Source organism: Trachinotus anak, unplaced genomic scaffold (genome assembly GCF_046630095.1).
Source record: "Trachinotus anak isolate AG129_WGS33_773 ecotype Australia unplaced genomic scaffold, CSIRO_AGI_Tana_v1 ptg000011l, whole genome shotgun sequence".
Lineage (NCBI taxonomy): Eukaryota > Metazoa > Chordata > Actinopteri > Carangiformes > Carangidae > Trachinotus > Trachinotus anak.
In genome coordinates, this window is record NW_027273862.1 from 27,549,856 (window position 1) to 27,569,091 (window position 19,236).

Genomic DNA, 19,236 nt, shown 5'->3' on the forward strand with positions numbered 1-19,236 from the left:
CTCTGGATTCACCTCCTCAGGTCCCTCATTAAAAAGAGAAATTATCCCCATTATTTAGTACAGTCGATATGTGTCTTTGTGTGTTTGGTTTAATGTGTGTGAGAGTGTGTTTGCCTGTGGCTGTGAAAGTGGGCTACTGAGGGGAGGTTTTCTGGTTTCAGCTTGCCGCTGCCTGTCTGTAGCAGTGCCAGAGCTGGTCAGGCGGGTGAGGAGTTGAGAGAGTAAGGGGCTGCCGGAGGAGGGGAGGGGTGAGCTGGTGAGAGACGGACATCAAAACAACAAAGGGCAGCGGGGGTGATAATCCCACCTAATGCCCCCTGTCTGCCCCATGTCTGCAGTGGCTCTCTGGTGAGTGGCAGATTGAGTGCACTCATGCAAAAGGTTACTTGGGTGATCAAGTGCTCTTCTCAGGGGTGGGGGGGTGGGCAGTGCAGGCTGCCTATCTTCAGTGGCCGCTGTGGGCCCTTGTTCGCTCAGTGCAGCAGTGGCGGCATTTTGTGCAGCTGATTCAGCAGCGCTCGGCCCGCCGTGTCGTCAGTGGTCATGTATTATGTAACAGGCCTTGTGCTGTCTGGACAGTAAACACTCGCACACTGGGACACTCTCAGACACGACACTGGGGTCAGTCAGGGACGATCTGTGGTGGGAGTCCAGTTTGCAGAATTATTGATCTCTTCGCTTGAAGCTTTCTCTGTCTCTATGTTCTCTTCCTTTTATCTGCAGCCATTCTACACTCTCAGTAAATACTACAGGAAAATTTACCCTTGAACGCTGTAACCCTAATCTTCTTGAAGTATTCCACTTAACATTTTTCAGCTCAGAAGCCATACTTTACGTTGTTTTATCACCTGGATTCTTTGGCGAACAAAAGCCCATATAGTAAAAAACATTAGTTATTGCCGTATTTGGTTATTTCCTTATTTGTTCCTCTTATAAGATGAAGCAGCAAAGATAGGGGTTACCACTTAACATAAAAATTATCTAAAGGAAAAATTTTGGTTGATTTTTACACATACAGCAGTGGGTCTTTGGGACCTCAAACAATGTGGAAGCCAAATACCGAAACACAAGGGATAAAAAGTATGAAATACTCGCCGTCTTAAAAAGTGGCCCTGAAATGTTTGTCTTCCTTAGCAGGGGGCAGCAGCTGCAGTCATCTTTGTTTTACAGCAATTATATTGGATTCCAATGGCAACCCAGAGACACAGCTACAAAAAAAAATCTAAATCTTAAAAACGTCAAAGAGAAACTTCTCAAAACACTCTTGCAGAAGCAGCCAGTTCTCCGCTGCTTATCTATGTGTCAATTTTTTTTATTGTTTTTATTGTTTTATTTTTATTTCTGGATCTTCTGGTTTCTCAAAAGGTTAATGAAAATATAGTATTTAGCATGATGTAAGATACCAACCTGAGGGTTAAAAAAACACATCGGCAAAACATTGGATATAACATAACCCTATGATAGTGTAAAATTGTGCATGTTTTCTATGATAAGTCGCACCAAGGTTATCAAACCAAGGACATTCTGGGAAATGTAGGACATCAGAGTCATAGTGAATTTGGTATAAAATTAAACAACAACACAGCTCTTAAAATATGCACCGGACCCAACAAACATCACATATAAAACCATATCTGAAAGTAAATTTCACCTTTTGCAACAGTCTGACAATTGTCCTATTTATATGTTGATAAACAGCTCATATTGAGCCTGCAGGACATGAACTATTAGTAAAATTTCCATTAGTACATGAAGCAGCCAGAGATGAACTTCAGAGATAACCTTTTATGAACCACTTCGCCACATTAAATTGTTGTCGTACTGTCGGCTCATTGTCACGACTGCTCTAATAAAAGCGTCTTTCTGTGGATATGTAGATTCTCTTTGGCAGCCGACTGTGAGCCAGCGTATGAGGTGAGCTTAACTCGAGGGTTTTAAACGCCTACTGTGAGATAAAGGAATTTTTAGCTGAGGGATCTGAGCAAAGGGCTGGCAACTGTCTTCACTGGACGGCATTCAAGTTGTGTTTAATCTGCTCGTGTGAACTCTGTCGCTGTGGCCATCTGCTCACAGCCACAAAAGCAGCGCACCAATGCAGTGCAGTGAATTATTCAGATTTCTCACATGAAAACCAGTCATTTCACAGGTGGATGTCTTCTGTCTTTGTGGGACTCCCTCAACCACACAAACATGGATGCTCTGTCTTTGCAACTTAAGAGGAACTCAGCCAACTCTGTCACTTAACATGACACAGGGGTTGAAATGCTGAGAAACTCAATATTTTTCAATAACACCCTTCATCCTTCTTCACAGTAAATATGTTACATATAATTTAGATCCTGGAACTGATAATAAAATTTTGACTTTTGATCTCGAGGTCTGTACCAGCTGCAGAGGAAAGTATTGTACTTATATTTACTTTTACAAAATATCACAAGTGTTTCAGTGGCTGTTTATACATCATACAAGCATTTATTAATCTGATTTCATCTCATACTCAAAAAAAAAATACCAATGTGATAATGATGCACAATGGAAGTGTGTTTTTTAAACTGTCTTTAAGTTATCCTATCTTTTCTTCTAGTACTTTATTTAGCTGATGTTACTTTCCACCCTCGGCTAAATCTTGCTAACAGTAATATTACACTCCACCAGTGTGAAATTGTTTTTTTGTTTTTTATGTTAGTGAGATGAAATGCTAAAAATAAGCAGCTTATAAAAGTAAATTCTGATGCTTTTATGTGTTCCACAATACTATTGTATTGAGCTTTGAGTACGGAGCAGATCTAATAAAGAAAAAAGGGTAAAAGGGTTAATGACTTTCCAGACACCGCTGACTGTACTGAAACAAAATAAGCTATTGACTGGTTTTTAACCATAACTTGAAATATCGCATTATTATCCATCCATCCATCCATTTCCTTCCGCTTATCCGAGGTGGTGGTGGTGGTGGCAGCAGGTCAACTCCCAGCAACATTTTCCAGCTCCTCCTGGGGGATCTCAAGTCGTTCCCAGGCCAGATTAGATGTATAATCTCTCCAGCGTGTCCTGGGTCTACCCTGAGGACTCCTACCAGTTGGACGCACCAGGAAGACCTCCAAAGGAAGGCGCCCAGGAGGGATACTAATCAGATGCCCGAACCAACATAACTGGCTCCTTTCAACACAAAGGAGCAGCAGCTCTACTCTGAGCTCCCCCGGATGTCAGATTTCCTTACTCCATCTCTAAGGCTGAGCCCAGACACTCTACGGAGGAAACTAATGTCTTGTTATTTACGATTAAACTTCTTCTGTGTGTTTTTCTGTTATTTTATTTCAATTTTGAGTTCTGCTGTATAGTTGTCATCTCTGCTCATTCTTGTGTCGTCCGGTGCGGGCCTGCAAAGAGACATGGTCCACCTGGTCCATCTCCATGACATATGGCATCACCAGCTGCTCCTTTAAACCAGAAAAGATAAAAAGAGAGGACATAACATGTTGGAGGGTCCTTCAAGTCAGACTCTACAGCCAACCAGTGGGAGCTGCTGGTGCATGAATCATATTTGTTACTATATAAAAAAGTATAGCGGATGTTCGGCACAGAGGTAGATGCAGGCTTGCTCTGTAGCTGCTGCCACATTCATGCACGAGCCTTTGTACTCTGAGTAAAGGCCTGTGATACTTCAGTGGCTGGTATCTGGCTGCTGCACACAGCACCCCAACACATCATCTCTCATATGCAGGCAGTTTTTCTTGAGGAGAGGAGTGAGTGACCCCGTGTGATGAGGTGAGGCTCCGGGGAGTCAGGAGAGCTGTACATTCTCAGCCCGGCCACGACTCTGTGATTTTGGGTCGTAAGTCCAGGAGAGAGAGCAGCGAGAGCATTGCGGCCGCGTCCTTGATCAGCAGCTCGCCCAGCACGCCACCCCGGCCGACATGCTGTGGCACTTTATGGCGGATCGAAGCTGCTCAAGTTTAATGTGTTTGTGGCTGTCGCAGCTCTGATAAAGGGTGCAATACATAACACAGGAGTAATAGAGGAGGACAAGCCAATCAATAGCCAGAGAGGCCGTTTGACCCACGCTTTAAAATGACAAATTTCCAGTCTTGCATCACCGAGTGTCTGTCTGCTTTCAGCTGCGGCCAACAGCGGCCCGGAGGGACGGTGTGCAAAAATAACCTGAGTGGACACAATGTGTGTCAGGTGGAAGAGTCTCACTTTCACTGGCAAGCCTTACAGCTGACTTCTATATGTGTGAGTGTGTGTGTGTGTGTATGTGTGTGTAATCTCTGTTTCAGGTTCAATCTCAAAAAGGCCAAACTGGCAGTAAGAGTCTTGTAAGTAAAGACTGAGGCTTCACCTGTGAAAAGAGGCTTTTGTAGACGCGGCCTCCTGTTTCCTGGCAGATAAAGCACATCTGCTTTAGCGGGCGATAACACCGTGCATACACTCACACAGCCCCTCTCTCTCTCACACTCATACGCTCACCTTTTCTTTACCTTCCCCTGCCTCCCCACCTCTCCTCCTCATTCATATCTATTTCTGTAATTCCCTCTTGCTAAAGTGCTCCCTCCATCCCGGCTGCATATTTCTCTGCAGTGTTTGCTCCCGTTTTCTTTTCTCTCCTCCCTTCATTTCTCCTCAGACTCATCTCCAGTCTTTTCCCAGCCTGCCTGAGCACCAGCTGCTCCACATGGATGCAGTCTACTTTGTTATGTGTGTGTTGTCCTGTAGTGGGCTGTCCTGGAGATTACCCTGCTGTCTCTCAGGGTGCAGCCTCTGGGATTAAACTGGTAACCCCATGGTTTGTGTGAGTGTGTGTTTGTTTTTGCTTGAGGGCATCTGGATAAATGCCTTGGAGGAAGCAACCTGCTGTTATTCGACTTCCTGAATGAACCATGATTATTTCTAGTCAGCTCATTATGAATGTATGGGCCTTTTATTCTCTTGAGTCAAACTGTCTGTTCTGTTTCTGTTTGCCATCAACAACTAACAAAAAATAATTTGCATTTAACAAACTTGTCAAATTAAAGCACACCTCCAATCGGTTGAGAAAGAAAATTTAAAAGCTCTCAGCTGACATTTCATGCTTGCAGGGTGGAGTGATAATCGGTTCTGCTTCATCCCTACATCCTCCAGTCTTTACTTTTCTTTTCAATAACAATACTGCAGTGCATCAGTCAACAAAGTTACAAAAAACCAAACAAAACATGGCAGCAATAAGAAATCGTCCTGAGCTGCAAAAATCTGGAGAACTGTCATGTGTAATAGACCTCTAACTGATGTTAAGCAGTACCCCCCCCCCCCCCCCCCCCCCCCCACACACACACACACACACCTTTTTTTGCGCAATTATGCACATTTCTGACAGGAAATCAATAACCTGGATTCACCTCATGCTGCACTGTCTTGTGTTTAAAGAGCAGATTCTCAGCATTTCAACAGTACCTTTTGGGTTTGGACTTTGGAAATGTCCAAACCTGAGCATTTCAGCTCAGATACTTTAGGAAAGAACAGAATAGATGTTATAATAATAATACTCATTTAATTTGAGTTCTGGTTGCAAACATATCAGGATGCACAGACATACCACAGTATGTCGTTTCTATTTTAAATTTCATGATTGTTTTGAATACAGGTGAACCTTTTCTTCTCTTGGTGTAACATCAGCATTTTCCATATTTTTCCTATTTCTCCAACAGTGTGAACATTTGTCAAATGAAATTATATTTCAAAAATATGTTGCTCACTTTACTTTCCTGACTTCCTGACTCCTGGGTTTGTGCTGAAGTCTGGAGGCATCTCAGTGAATTTATTCATATAACTGGATGATTTTTTTAAAAATTTTTTCAGCACAGAATCATTTATGCTTTATGCTTTTCAGTATTGCCAGTATAATTTCACGATGCAACATTTTTCTACCCGTTTTTCTAAAATGTCTGTTTTAATGTCAGCATACTCAGAAAACATGAAAATATTGAAATTCAGAAACATTTTCTCTTTGCTTTGTCTGAGGAGAAAAGTACAGCAGGAGACACAGGGGGAGACAGGGGACACTTCAGATAAAATAAAAGCAGCATCAGAGCATAACATTGATTTGACAAACAAGACAGAGCCAGAGCCATTGATTAGAAAATCCACTATTAATGACTTTGCTCAGCACAGCACACAGTGTTATTGCTGCAGAATCAGAAGAGGAATCAAAGCAGACAAAGGCAAACAGTTTGGTTTGAGGGACTTTCAATAGCAATGAATTCTTTCAAACATATACAAACAATATATAAAGTATCAGACCAACAGTTTGGTCGTGGCCGCGGTGACATGTTTGTAAATGAAATCGAAGCATCGATGCACAGAATTACAGGTGCAACACTTCCTCCTGTGCACAGTATGTAAATATGTTTTAGTGTAAATGCGGACACCGCCGCCTTCCTGGGGTGTGATGGGGGATGGAGAGTGGGCGAAGTGTGAGGGGAAGGAGGGAGGAGGTGTGAAGGTGGTATTGGGGTGGGGGTGGGATGAGGGGGCTGGTCGGAGAAGCTCATTCATCAAGTCATTATGGAAGGTGGCTCCTGCGGTATTTCAGCCTGTCCATCAGTGGAGGAGGAGGAGGATGGGGAGAGATTCCCAGAGGAGGACCGGGGCTCGGCCGTCCTTCCTCCATCTTTCTTCCTCCCTCGCTCTCCCTCCCCCCCCTCCCCTTCCTCCCTCTTGGATGTCCCTGCCTTGCTTCTCCTCTGACAGCTCACCTTCTGACTGCTATTACTCCCCCTTCTTCCTCTCCTCCATCACACTGTCTTCCACTTTATCTGCCCCCTCTATTACAGCTTCTATCTCTGGCCAATTCACCTTCTCTCTCTCTCTGTCTCTCTCTCTCTCTCTCTCTCTCATACACACACACACACACACTATCCTCCCTCCACATCCCAGTACTTCCCTCACTCTCTTCCTTTTTACATTTCTCCCAGGAGGCAGCCCTTGACTCTCAGATGTCCCTTGCATGCCAAAAATTACTATTGACATTTCAATTTAGTGGGTTTTTTTCTCTCACTGCTCTCTGCTGATGCCTTATAGCAGGAGGACATTTACATGTCAATGGGCCAGACAAAAGAGAGGCAGAGTGTGCCCGCTCCCGTGTCCTTAAGACAGTGGCTGTAACACCGAATTTGTGGAAATCTGCGGTGACAAAGAGGCTTTGTGTGCTGGATCTCTGGTTTTGTAAATGGAATCATAATATACAAAGAGCTAAAGTAAAGTGCCACAACACCTTAACCCCGGATACACTATGTTCTAGATATACAATTTTGTAATGTATATCATTACAATATATGTTATAATGCCCTTTAGTTAGAGACAATTAAAAATTTGGAACAACAGGAAAAACTAAAGAACAGCATGGCAACAAAAGTAAGAAAATGACAACAATTAAACCAACGACATATTTGATTAACAATTTGCACCTGCACAGTGCTGTATGTGGGGGTGTTATTTGTACTAATATACTAATTAAACATAAAATGATATCAATAGATAGAAATTTTACTCAAAAGTTTGTGGTTGGGAAGCTGGTGAGATAGTCGTTTCTTGTTTTGAAGAGAGGCAAACGGTGTTGAACTCCTGGCCTTATTCTTATTTCTCATTAAGGAGCCACGCATTGCATTTTCTGTTTTTGCCCTCCTCTTCTACTTCTTGATTTTTATACCAGTAGGCAAACAACATGGTGCATCGCAGCCATTAACTGGACTGAAGTGTGGACCAGGAAATGCCAGCCTGATGTGGACCCTCAAAAAATGGAACCACGTCTACATGAACAGGGAAGAGTCTGCAGACGCTGGTGCAGAAAGTATATCTGTGCCTTCATATAACTTCATATGCAGGGATTAAGCTGTTGTAGGATGGTTGAATAGCTGCAGAAACCCCTTCACATTTTTGACATCAGATTAGGGGGCTGCAACCAACCATTTCATGGAGTGAAGCCAACAATTTAACATTCACTGAGAAAATATTTAAAGAACACTGTGTCTCTCCCCTCAACTTTTCCCTCAGCTTTAAACACTTCTAATACAGAGTAGTTCTGTTCACACACATAACCCCACTCTCTGGATTTGGGAGGATAGTGTTGACCCCCCCCCCCCGTCAGTGAAGCTCATTGCTGGGCTGGAAAGTGAAAGGAAGCAGCTGGAGTCACAGAGGTACCACATGTCTGTCAGCGGTCCCCCGAAGGACATCATTCCAGTAAGCAGGGACGCAGACGGGAGGAGAAGCAGGCATCTGACTTTAGGAACTGTGATTCCAAACAGTGGCAAAGACCTGCTAAATAAAACAAAAAGATCAGTGTAATAACTCAGCTTTTATGGGGAGGAAGGAAAGCAACGTAAAACCAAAGTTGTTTGACTCGTAAGGCGCCGTAGTTTTACAGAAAAACAACAACAAAAGAAGGACTCCTGCCTTTTAAAAAGATCTCATCTACTCAGCACTTAGCTGTCCAAACCAAAAACATTTAAACCACAGCTCTTAGAGAATCTATACCAAACACCTCTGAGTGTTGGGTTGTGTATAGCTTGCTAAATGAGTGCCTAAAACCTCACAGTGAATACACAACTCTTTTCTATACAGAGGATTAATACTGAACCAATAGAAAGTACTTAAGACATCAAAATCACAGCCACTCAGCTGCGTATATGTAACATCCTTTGGGATGACATCACAGACATAAAAATATTTTTTCTAGGCTTTTACAAATCATTAGACAAAGGGTAATAATTGACCTTGTTTCATAGGAATCTCAATTATAAAGGTGGTCAATGGGAAAAATGCTTTTGTTGCAGTACCACAGTTAGCCACTGGGGCGAAGTAGCACCAAAGACTCAATGTCCTTCATCCATCTCTTCATACATCCATGCTTGAGGTACAAGCCCCTACAGGGCTCAGTCATGAATACCAGAGAACAAAATTTGCAGTTTTGACAGGTGGGAAGCCAGTTAGGGACGTCCTCGCTGTACAACTGGTGATTGCATCATGGGAATCACCCACGTCCTCCTAAAGGTAAAGCACAGTACAATCCACCTTAACTGGGGCAGCATATCTGTTTTGAGGGCCAGGATAAGGATTAAAGATATTGATTGTTGGGTGAAGATCAATCGGGTGGAGGTGAGCTGTTGCTAGAGGCCCAAAAGTTCTAGCTGTTTCCCTGCACATTAAACATGAGAGCGGTTGACGTCCTTCTGGATTCACGATGTGTCACTTCCATTGTCTTTAGCATAGAAATAGGCTGAAATGGGCTGCGGTCATGCATGAAAGAGCATATGTTTGCATGTTTCTGAGTGTGCACGCCTGGGTATATTTTCCTCACAAGAGGGTTTTTCATACATGCATCTTCATTTCCAAAGCCCTGTAAGGTATCAGCACCTGACTGGTCCCGAGGCGCCGGGGCTCCTGCCTTGCCATGATTATCTTAAAGGAGATGCATTGCATATGTAAATGTCCTATTTTGGAGAGAGCTGGCTGCAGCTCAAGTGAGGGAAAAAAGCCCCTCAGCATTGATCTGCCCCTCTGCATTTAGTCTGGGTTAAGTGTTCAGCTTCCATTAGGACCAAATTCATGCAGGGGTTTGTATAATTATGCCAGAGTCAATCCCCATTACTCCTTAGCACTATCGAGCAGCTGCTTACTTTAATAAAAACACATGTCAAATTCAGGGAGAGGAGCGGCTGTGCGTGCGTGCATATTCCTGTGTTTGCACATAATTTGAATCAATACACACAGGAAGCAGGCATTAAAGCAGCTAACCGCTTGCAGGCAGCGGAAGTAGCAAGAAAACCTTGTGCACCGAATGTTCTGTCAACTCCACAATCCTTTCAATCAGTGCAACAAACAACTCTTTCAACATTTGTCTCTTTCTCCCCCAGGACACGATTCCTCTTCTCTGTCAGCTTACTGGCGACCATCAATCTGAAGCTTCTCCCTGTTGCCCTTCTTTCATCATTCCAGGTTTTTTTTTCTTCCGATGAGAGCTTTCAAACGCGACCTTTGTGCCCTCAGAAAGGACCGCTGCGGGTAACAAAGACTACCAACCAATCATGGGCCGGTCTGAGTGGCCTTGGGTGTGTGAGCCTCATGCTTAATGACATAGGAAAGCCTAAAATGGATTTTAGGGTAGCGGGTGGTGACTCCCCACATGTACTCATGTACACACAAGCACATGCTTTGGAGCTGAAATCCATTTTATTTCGTAACAGACCACATCATCTTCCCCTTCTAGTGGCTGTGAAGACCGGCATACTTAGGTTTAGACTTGCTCTCTTTGCTTGCCTTTTAAAATAAAGTATAGTGTGGCAGGAAGTGACAAGATTTCCACCATTTTGTAGCGTCATGCATTAAAGTCAATGTGAGCGGAGGACTGAAGAAATAGAGTGACATGTTGGAGAATGAAAGTGTCTTGCATCTGTCTACGACGGCAGGCTTTTCACGCCGCCTGCAAGTGGCCGTTTAGAACATCAGCTATAAACACTTAGAAAACAATCAAGAGATCTTTATGTCAAAGTGTCTGTAAAGCGATGCCAACATGTTTCTGTTAGCTGTGAACATCAGCTGCATAAGGAGTAATATAATAGCACCAGGAACAGTGTTTTATATTCATCAGTGGCAGGTTTTCAAACATAAAATAAAAACACAAGTTTGCCTTGGAGGTGAGATGGTGATAACATAACATCATGTAAAATAATAATTAGTTATGTGACTGATTTAACAGCTATAACATGTATATCTGTAGTTCCCCAGGCTTCAGCCGTATTTGCAGTGTGTACATGTTTTACATAGAATTTCTTTTACTTAAAAGTTGAAAATGTGAATGAGGTGAAATAAATTTTTGATGAACCTCCAGAAGGATTATTAAGTCCGGATTCACGCTCTGGGTTTATTGGTCGATGTATAAAGCTGAGGAGTTCTGACAGGGGATGGGATTTAATGTGCGTACATATTTAGGCGACTCTCCAGTGCAGTATACAAGGTTGTCTGTGTAAGTGCTTTGAAATTATACTGACCCAGTGGAACAGAGAGGAAACGCTGCTGCTGATGAGGATGTTTCAGAGATGGAAACTGGCCAGGGATTGTGCAGAGAAGCTGCTCGTCACAGTAAAAGATGAGTAGGTGGAGTTCAGTTGAGTATCAGAGTCCACGTGTCAGACAGATCTTTGAGGACCCATCTTCCATCTCTGCCACCGGAGAAAGGACTGAGACCAATCAAGTTGAAAGTAACGTACAGCCCTGCCTGAATCCTCAGCTCTCCCACCACGCTCCTGCACCATGCTGGGCTCTGCTTGCTTGTTTGCTGCTAGCATTAGCATTAGCAAGCATTAGCATTAGTATTAGCTGGTCATTTCTTCAGTTTTGATTCATATTGTCTTTATTAACAAAAACACATCTCTTTGACACAACCACTTTTTTCACATGCAAAAACTTCAGTTTCTCCTGCAGATTTATTTTACAAGTTTACAAAGGTTGATTTACAACTTTAAACATTGGAATTATTTGTGAACCATTTTGACTCTAATCTGAGCTCATACAGTTATCAGGTGCAGTCATGACTTACCTTTTCTTGCTGGCTGGGGGGGACCATCAGGTGTGGGTACTGGCCTGAAGTGGATCCTGGCATCTTTATGAAAACACATGATCATCATTGTATTTAAATGTTTTTGAAGCATTTTAAGGATAAAGTTAGAATGTCTTTATTGTGTTGGGGCATCAGAGTAAAATATGGAACAAGAAGAAAAAAAAGAATGAAAACAACCAGTTTTTTGCACCACAGGGTTTTCATTGAGAAAGAGAAGTAAACCAGAGTCTTGTGATTCCTTTTATTGACAGATCTCTCCTGCATATCATATCATATATTACAAGTAGCCTATGTGGACAAGATGATATTAGTTACCATCATAATTATCAATAATAATATCACTATCTCCTCACCTGACTTTGTGGCTGCTTTTACACTGGGAGCACTAAGAGGAGCTTGAAAGAGTAGCAGAACACAGATATGCTATAAAAATTAATAACTCTTGTTAGCTTACGGCACATCACTTCCATATTTATCACAGCAGCCTCTTGAAAGTGGAGGGTATTGAGTTTGTGGAGCAGTTCATCAGAGGAGGTGATCGTCTCAATAAATTAATTCTGAGACTTTTGGGACTTTTAAAATTTAATTCTTTGGTGTATCCAGGTCTTAATGAGGAAATAGATTTCAGACCTTTCTTGTAAAGTAGCTTACTGCTCTTTATTGTTAAAAAATGGTTGGTACACTTTTATTTCTAAATTTCATTGATAATTATGATGGTAACTAATATCATATTATCCACATAGCCTACTTGTAATATACGATATGCAGGAGAGATCAATATAAGGAATCACAACACTCTGGTTCACTTCTCTTTCCAACCACACCCTGAAGAAAACCCTGTAGAGGCTGAAACCGGACAGCGTTTTTTTTTTTACCCCTCTTTGGGATTTTTTGTTAGATACCTTACTTTGATATGCCCTAACATAATAAAGGCATTTTAACTACATCCTTGGCTCCATGTGAGTGTAGCCCAGCAGCTCCCCTTTGTCTGAAATGTAACTGTTTCTTTACTCTCTGATAAAGAACATATTTCTGGTTTTGTCTAGTTTGATAGAAAGTACAGCTTGTTATGTCTTATTAGTGCAAAATAAAATAAAGTGTAAATGAGATTTGTATCTGTAAAAAGAAACAAGACTGTGTGAATAAAAGCTAAACTAACAATATCGATGGTGAGGAAACACAAAGACACTGAAAAAAGTGCTTTGGACAATGACAGTCCAATCAGAGGGCAGGTGGTTCTGATACCTTAATCTCTGCTGGTGAAGAAGATTCAAGCCTTCGCCGTCATCCATCTTTAAAATCTCCTACAACAGAACCACCTGCTCTGGAACTGGACTCATCTATAGGGAACTTTATTCAAATGATCACGTGAAGTTGAAAATGTAATTTGGATCTGGACATAACTCAGTGAATAAGAGCAAAGCAGGAGAAGCAGTCAACAGGTTCCAGTTGAACGTATTTAATGTTTTACAGTCAGTTGGATGTGAGTGGTTACAGATGAGTGGTTATATTTCTACAAATGAAAGAAAGTGAACACAAAGGTCAAAGTCTATTATATTATCTTGAATAAAGCAGCAAACAATTCTAAATCAAAATCAGTTCTTCAATACATTCTGACTTCAAATATACAATCAGGTGAGAACAAACCAAGGAGATTAGATGTTCCACTTAACAACAAAATAAACATGACTTGAAGAAGTATAATGAAATAAATCATACTCACTGAACACTCAGGAACAAAGGTGAAATAATGGAGGGAAGCAGCTCAGCTGAAGGACAAACAGAGAACGAGCTCAGGACACAGAACAAAGAAAACTCAAGGCACCTGTGTGAGCTGCCCAGTCAGCACACCTGTGCTCTTCAGCCCAGCAGTCATGTGACCTCCACCTCCCACCGGAGGTGTTATTTTAGTAAAAAAAAAAAATGTGGGCGTTCTATCACCATATTCAAAAGTGTCAGTCCTCTCATCAAGACAGGTCATCTGTGAGGACATCACTTCCTTGTCACTTGTCTCTTTGTCTGTGTGGGGCTCCATTTAGAAAACGGTGTTTTATATCAATACAACTCAATGGAAATGACCAGAAGTAAGATTGAAAGACTTTTAAATGTATTGCAGTAAGTGATAAAATGCTGAGTGTGGTAGTTATTCCTAGTTGCTGTGTGTATCAGTGCAGACCAGTGTGGCTGACAGGACATAAATAATACAAAGAGCCTCTGTGATATGCAGTATTTAGTGTTATTAGAAACTTTGTGACCTCCCAAGTGATATGTATAAGACAACATTTTAATTTCTGTGTAACTGTGGGAAACAACAGTGAAAATTCTTTGTGTTTAGCCCCTCCCTGGTGATCCACCATTGGGACGGAGAAATGAGAGAAGCTGAGAAATTTTGATTAAAAATTGAACAAAGCTTGCAACACTTGAAGCCTGCTGTATGTGAGTTATACAGGTTTTACTTGGCATCAAAAGAACTGGGATAAAAAAACATGAGAATTGAGACTCAAGAAAAAATAATAATCCAGACTATTATAGTCTACTATAAAGAAAATAAAAAACTAATCATATATTTGTGGCAAAATCACATTTTTAGATGAAAATTCAAACAGTCACCTCATATTTGTTCTTTGGGGTCAGTGGAAGCTCCTCTACTTCAGGAACAAGCAGAACAATTACTTTACTTCTACTTCCTCTTATCTATTCTTATTTTTAACAACCTGATCCCCTTTGTTTCTTCAGGTGAGCTAGCTATGGCTAATTAGTGAGTTGCATAGCAACAGGAACACTGATGAACGCTCCCTCAACCCTTTGAGCTCCTGCTCTCTCTGTTGCTGGTGAACCTCAGAGCTGAGCTTGGTGAATGAACTGCAAATAACCCTCTGATCAAATCATGATGGTCATAACAGTCTCCCTGTAACCCGGCGGCTCTATAAATATGTGATGAACGTTGTCTGCATTCATATAGATCTATACCTTCTCTAAACCCTTGCACATCTGTTTTTTTCCCCCTGCAGTGCTATAATTACTGGAGATTTAGTTAGTCAGAGAACAAAGGCAACCTGATCTTCACTGCAGGTTCAGGTTAGTTGTGCACGTCACACGGATAATAAGCAAACTTTATATCTTCCCCCAGTTTGTGCTTTGCCTCAAATAAACTACCTGGCTTTACAATTCTTGACCAAACACACAGATTAAATATACAGACTCTTATTTAGTGTGTTTACAGCAGGGAAAGTGTGTTCTTTGTTTCTGAGCATCACAGGTTTGCTCACCTTTGCTGAGTTTCACAGGAGAGACGGGGGATATTCTTGTATTCTTGCTATCTCCCTCGTGCTCACAAAGGCAGTAATTACACAGAAGGTCATTCAATTAAAGGAGGCCGTGCACCTACATGGCTTGTCACAAAAAAAAAAGAATCATGGCTAATTAAATGATTCAACCCTGGACTCGAGGCCACAGCACCGAGACACAGTCGTACACAGAGCGGGGGAGGAGGGGTGAAAGCCAAACTGCAGGTGAATACTGAGAGACACAACACACAAATAACAGCAATTAATTGACTTTTTTTTTATTTTTGACTTGTTAGAAAAGCAGCAATGTAAGTTTGATGTGAAACCAGTATGAGGTTACATATTCAAACAGCCTGCCAACAGGATCAGAGTCATGATCGGTCTTTGTCACTGCCATCAAAATGACCCTACGACCTTTACAAAAACAACTGCTGAGGGTTTTTCTGCTCTGTCACTCACTGTGGTTAAGGTTTGGTCAAGTTTGGGAAACTTAAACTACTCCGTTGAACCACATTTTTTGTCCACCACAATGACATATTATGACCTTTTAAGTTGATATAGGGGACAAACAGTTGCTCATCTACACGTCCAGTAGATACTGGTCATCACATGTGTCTGTCTGCCGGCAGCAGATGGAAATGATGCTGATGAAAGTGGTGAGACAGAACCAAAACAAAGCAAAAAACTGTAATCGAATGAAGAATGGTGAAACGTTTAAAGATGCTTAAAAAAGTGTGTAGAGATGAGGGTGACTGCAGAGTCTCTGTGGGTTCGTCACTACCAAGCAGCAACCTGGCCAACATGGAAGTATTAAAAGCTGCAGTTCCTCGAATGGCTCCAGTGAGTCAGTCCCCACAGACTCCGGTGTTAAAATGTCCAACTTTACAACAGAAATAGACATGTTTACAGCCTGGTACAAAAAACGGTTTTGGTCTCTATAGCTATTTTTTTTAATATAACTTAAGACTTAAAGTTATGCATAATTGAAGGTGTGCACCAAAGTCAGGGCTTCACACACGTCCCACCTTTTTGCCCATTTTGGGATTAGCAGGGAGTTAGGCGAGTTAGACACTGCCAAGATGGCGATGTTGGAGCAGCCCACTCTGAGCTTCAAAAGTGGTCCTCAGAAACCTGTGGGTGGTTTCGTTCTTTACAGTCTATGATGCTAAAATGTGATTCCTGAATGAGCCTTCATCTTTGTCTACGCTCACTGCAATTTACAACTTTCACATTACACTAATCATTTGATCTGCTAAAAAAATTGACTATAGCAGCTTTAAGGTTTAGTAATGGAACAACTTTATGGTTGAAACCTTGATCTTTGGTGTTGCCAAACATCCAGCCTGACCTTCTCTCTACAAGTGTTTTAAAATGGACTCAACAGCCTTCACAGGTCTTTATATCATGGTTAAATTCTAGGTTTAATACATTACACTTTTACACTGAAAATCAAAGCAACAAATACATGGTTAGTGAGACTATATAAGAACATTTCTTTCATCATGTTGCTGCTTTGCTGAGAAAATTGAGAAGAAATGTGTGTATGACATGTTTCTGTAAAGACTGACATTCTTAAGCTAAGTTTTTTGATTTTGATGAAGCCAGAATCAAAAACATACGGATCCTTCAAGTCCTGGTTTGTGCGTTTGAAGCATTTCCCACTGAAGCATAAAGTGCTACTCAATAAAAGACTACCTCATTCACCTAATGGATACTTTCACATTCTCCGGTCAAACATATTGAAATTCACCGTGCAGTGGTGGAGAAAAGAGAGCGGCTGGATAAACAACTGTGACACCGAGGTTATCATACTCAATTAAGCCGCCATCGCCAAGATAGACCCCGATCTTTTGTCATGTGAAAGCAGAGGGGCCGAGGGCGAGGCGGCATCTCATGTCGAGTGGCTGCTGTTAACTCTCAGGGCAAACACAATTGACACTGTGTGCCAACTACAACAGCTGTAGTGCGTCTGAATGAGCCTGAATGTACGTGTGTGTGCGTGTGTGTGTGTGTGCGCCGGGGGTTTGCGTCATCGGGGTAAAAGGAAGAAACACTGGCGCCAACTGACTGTTTCACAGGACAGAAGGAGAAATTCCTCAGGATTAAAGCTAAAATCCCCCTCAGATACTCTTACGCTGTTAGACCTCTGTGATTCCTGATGTTGTCTGCCGTGGTTATTCTGTGAAGAGAAGATGTGCAATGTAGAAAATTAGACATTTGCCGTGTTTGTGTGTGACTGAACTGCTGCCCCTAATTTCCTGAATTGGTATTTGCTCATAGCTCTAAGATTACTGGTTAGCTTGTTAAAATGTCTTGGAAGTCCTTGGGAATTTGTTACCTTTGGTGAGTGTTTTTTTCTTTCTCCACATAGCTCTGAAGTTCATGAATAACTCACCAACAAAGAGGTCTTAAAATGTTTTTACTTGAATTTGCCACAGCGAAACCAAAAATCTCACATCTTCCATTTAAAGGCTTTTTTTTCTGAGTGTAGTCATTTAATTTCTCTTTAACCCTTCTAGTAAATCTGTCTTAGGACTGAGTCCAATGGTTTCCAATCTACAGGGGTCACAAGAATATCTTTGCTTTTTTGTGAAATTATGGATCTATTTTGCCTTGTTAGAGTTTTTTAAATAAAAAGATTTGAGAAGTTTAGAGGGCAAATATCTCTTTAGCAGAACGGACTCATAGATATGTGCAGCTTCAAAATGGGCTGGGCAGTGGTTTTTAGTGTCTGGGGCCACAAACCAAAAAGTTCAGGAACTGCTGTTTTAATCTTTAAGGATGAATTATATTTTGTAAGAATATTTTTTTGATGTAAACTTTATATAAACAACCAGTGCTCGAACCTGAACAACAGTACAGGTTGTTTTTTCAACCCTCTGATACGACCCACTGGAGTGTCTCCTGAAGTAGTGTCCCTACAGCAGTAGTCGTACCAGACCTTGATTGTCATGGTTACAATAATAAACAAAAACATGTGGACTGTACGGAGAGTGATGTATTTACCTTCGTCGCCATGGTTACTATAATGACAGTCATGGCTTGGTTAGGTTTGGGGAAAGATGCTGATTTTGGTTAAAGAAGTACTTCTGCAATGTTAGGCGATGTTTGTTGTCGTGGTTACAATAACAACAACGTGGTAAACTTTGTCGGGGAATCGAACACAGCTCTCCTGTGTCACATTCCTCATTTTGTTGACCCAACCATCCACCCCCAACCTCCTGCTGACGTGGACTTTGTCGCTCTATAAACTACATCACGTCAACTACTTGAGGCTGAGGCATTTTAAAAAAAGTATTTATTTCTAGTATTGGATGGAAAATTGGAATTAAAAACACGACAAACAAACATAAACTGCTGTACGTAACGATCCCTTCCAGCACTGGGAAGTTTCACAGTTTGTTTAATGAATTTGATTTTTTTAAATATAATATTATACCAAAAAGTTGTGAGCAGAGCCATAGTCAGAAGTTGTTCATACAGAAATAAAAAGACCGAATTTGCCTCAGGCTCCACGGTTTATTCAGGGTGAGTTGTTAGCATCTTGTATTGTTAAGCCAGTTCATGGTGCATGCTGGGAAACATATTTTTTTTAAATCAAAGTTTTTGCCAAACCTCCTGACCCTCCCAGTGCTGCGGTTGGCTTCCTCAGCGCTGGCTGCACCCTCCCAGCCAACGCAGCCATAATGCTCCCCCATATGGCAGACAGCATCTCCTGCTGAGGGACTCCTTCCCCTCTATTAATACACACAGTGTAATAAACGGCTCAATTGAATTAATCAGCTTGAAGACATTAATCAGACATTAATGAAGTATTGACCTCTGCACTGCACTGCTGTTCACGGTGTCTGTCTGCCTGTTTACGTCTGGAGTCACATCGACCTGCCTGCTCTGTTCCTGCTCTGTTTTTTTTTTGTTGAGTGTTAAGAATCTGATTTTCAATATATATTGTACTGACATGAAAACTGATGCTGCTGCTGCAGCTTTCTGCATGACAGGCAAACAGCAACGGCTTCCTGGAAACAAAGAAAGAAAATCTAAATAAGAAAAACAGACATTTTCAGTGCAAATATATCAACATTTATTGGCTTCAGTGTGAAATGTGGTGTATCTGATGAGCATGAAAGCTTAATCTCCTGCACCTGTTTCTGTGCAGCGTCCTACAGTCTCCACTTTTTATTTATTTTGTGCTTATTTATAACCAGGATTTTTCAGGTAGGTTTTGAAAAAAATGTGCTTTGTGATGTACTTTTGACATTTTCTAATGGGTTTCAAAACCTGAGTGATCTGATAATTTTCTTAACTATTAGGGGAGCATTTCTAATTCACAAAAGAGACCAACCAACCTTGAAAAAGACT

At 41.6% G+C, this 19,236-nt stretch overlaps 1 long non-coding RNA gene across 3 annotated transcripts; it reads right to left on the reverse strand.

The window, feature by feature from the left end:
- Positions 1–5,922: 5,922 nt before the first annotated feature.
- Positions 5,923–15,278, reverse strand: LOC139628437 (uncharacterized). 3 transcript variants are annotated; one of them, XR_011692775.1, is made up of 5 exons: positions 13,314–15,278; positions 12,836–12,940; positions 11,570–11,632; positions 11,022–11,192; positions 5,923–8,289 (listed from the first exon to the last, which is right to left on the reverse strand). It is a non-coding gene; the product is annotated as an uncharacterized lncRNA (long non-coding RNA). The 3 variants fall into 3 exon arrangements; XR_011692776.1 differs by having other exon boundaries at positions 5,923–8,292; XR_011692777.1 differs by lacking the exon at positions 11,022–11,192 and having other exon boundaries at positions 5,923–8,292.
- Between the last annotated feature and the right edge of the window lie 3,958 nt (positions 15,279–19,236).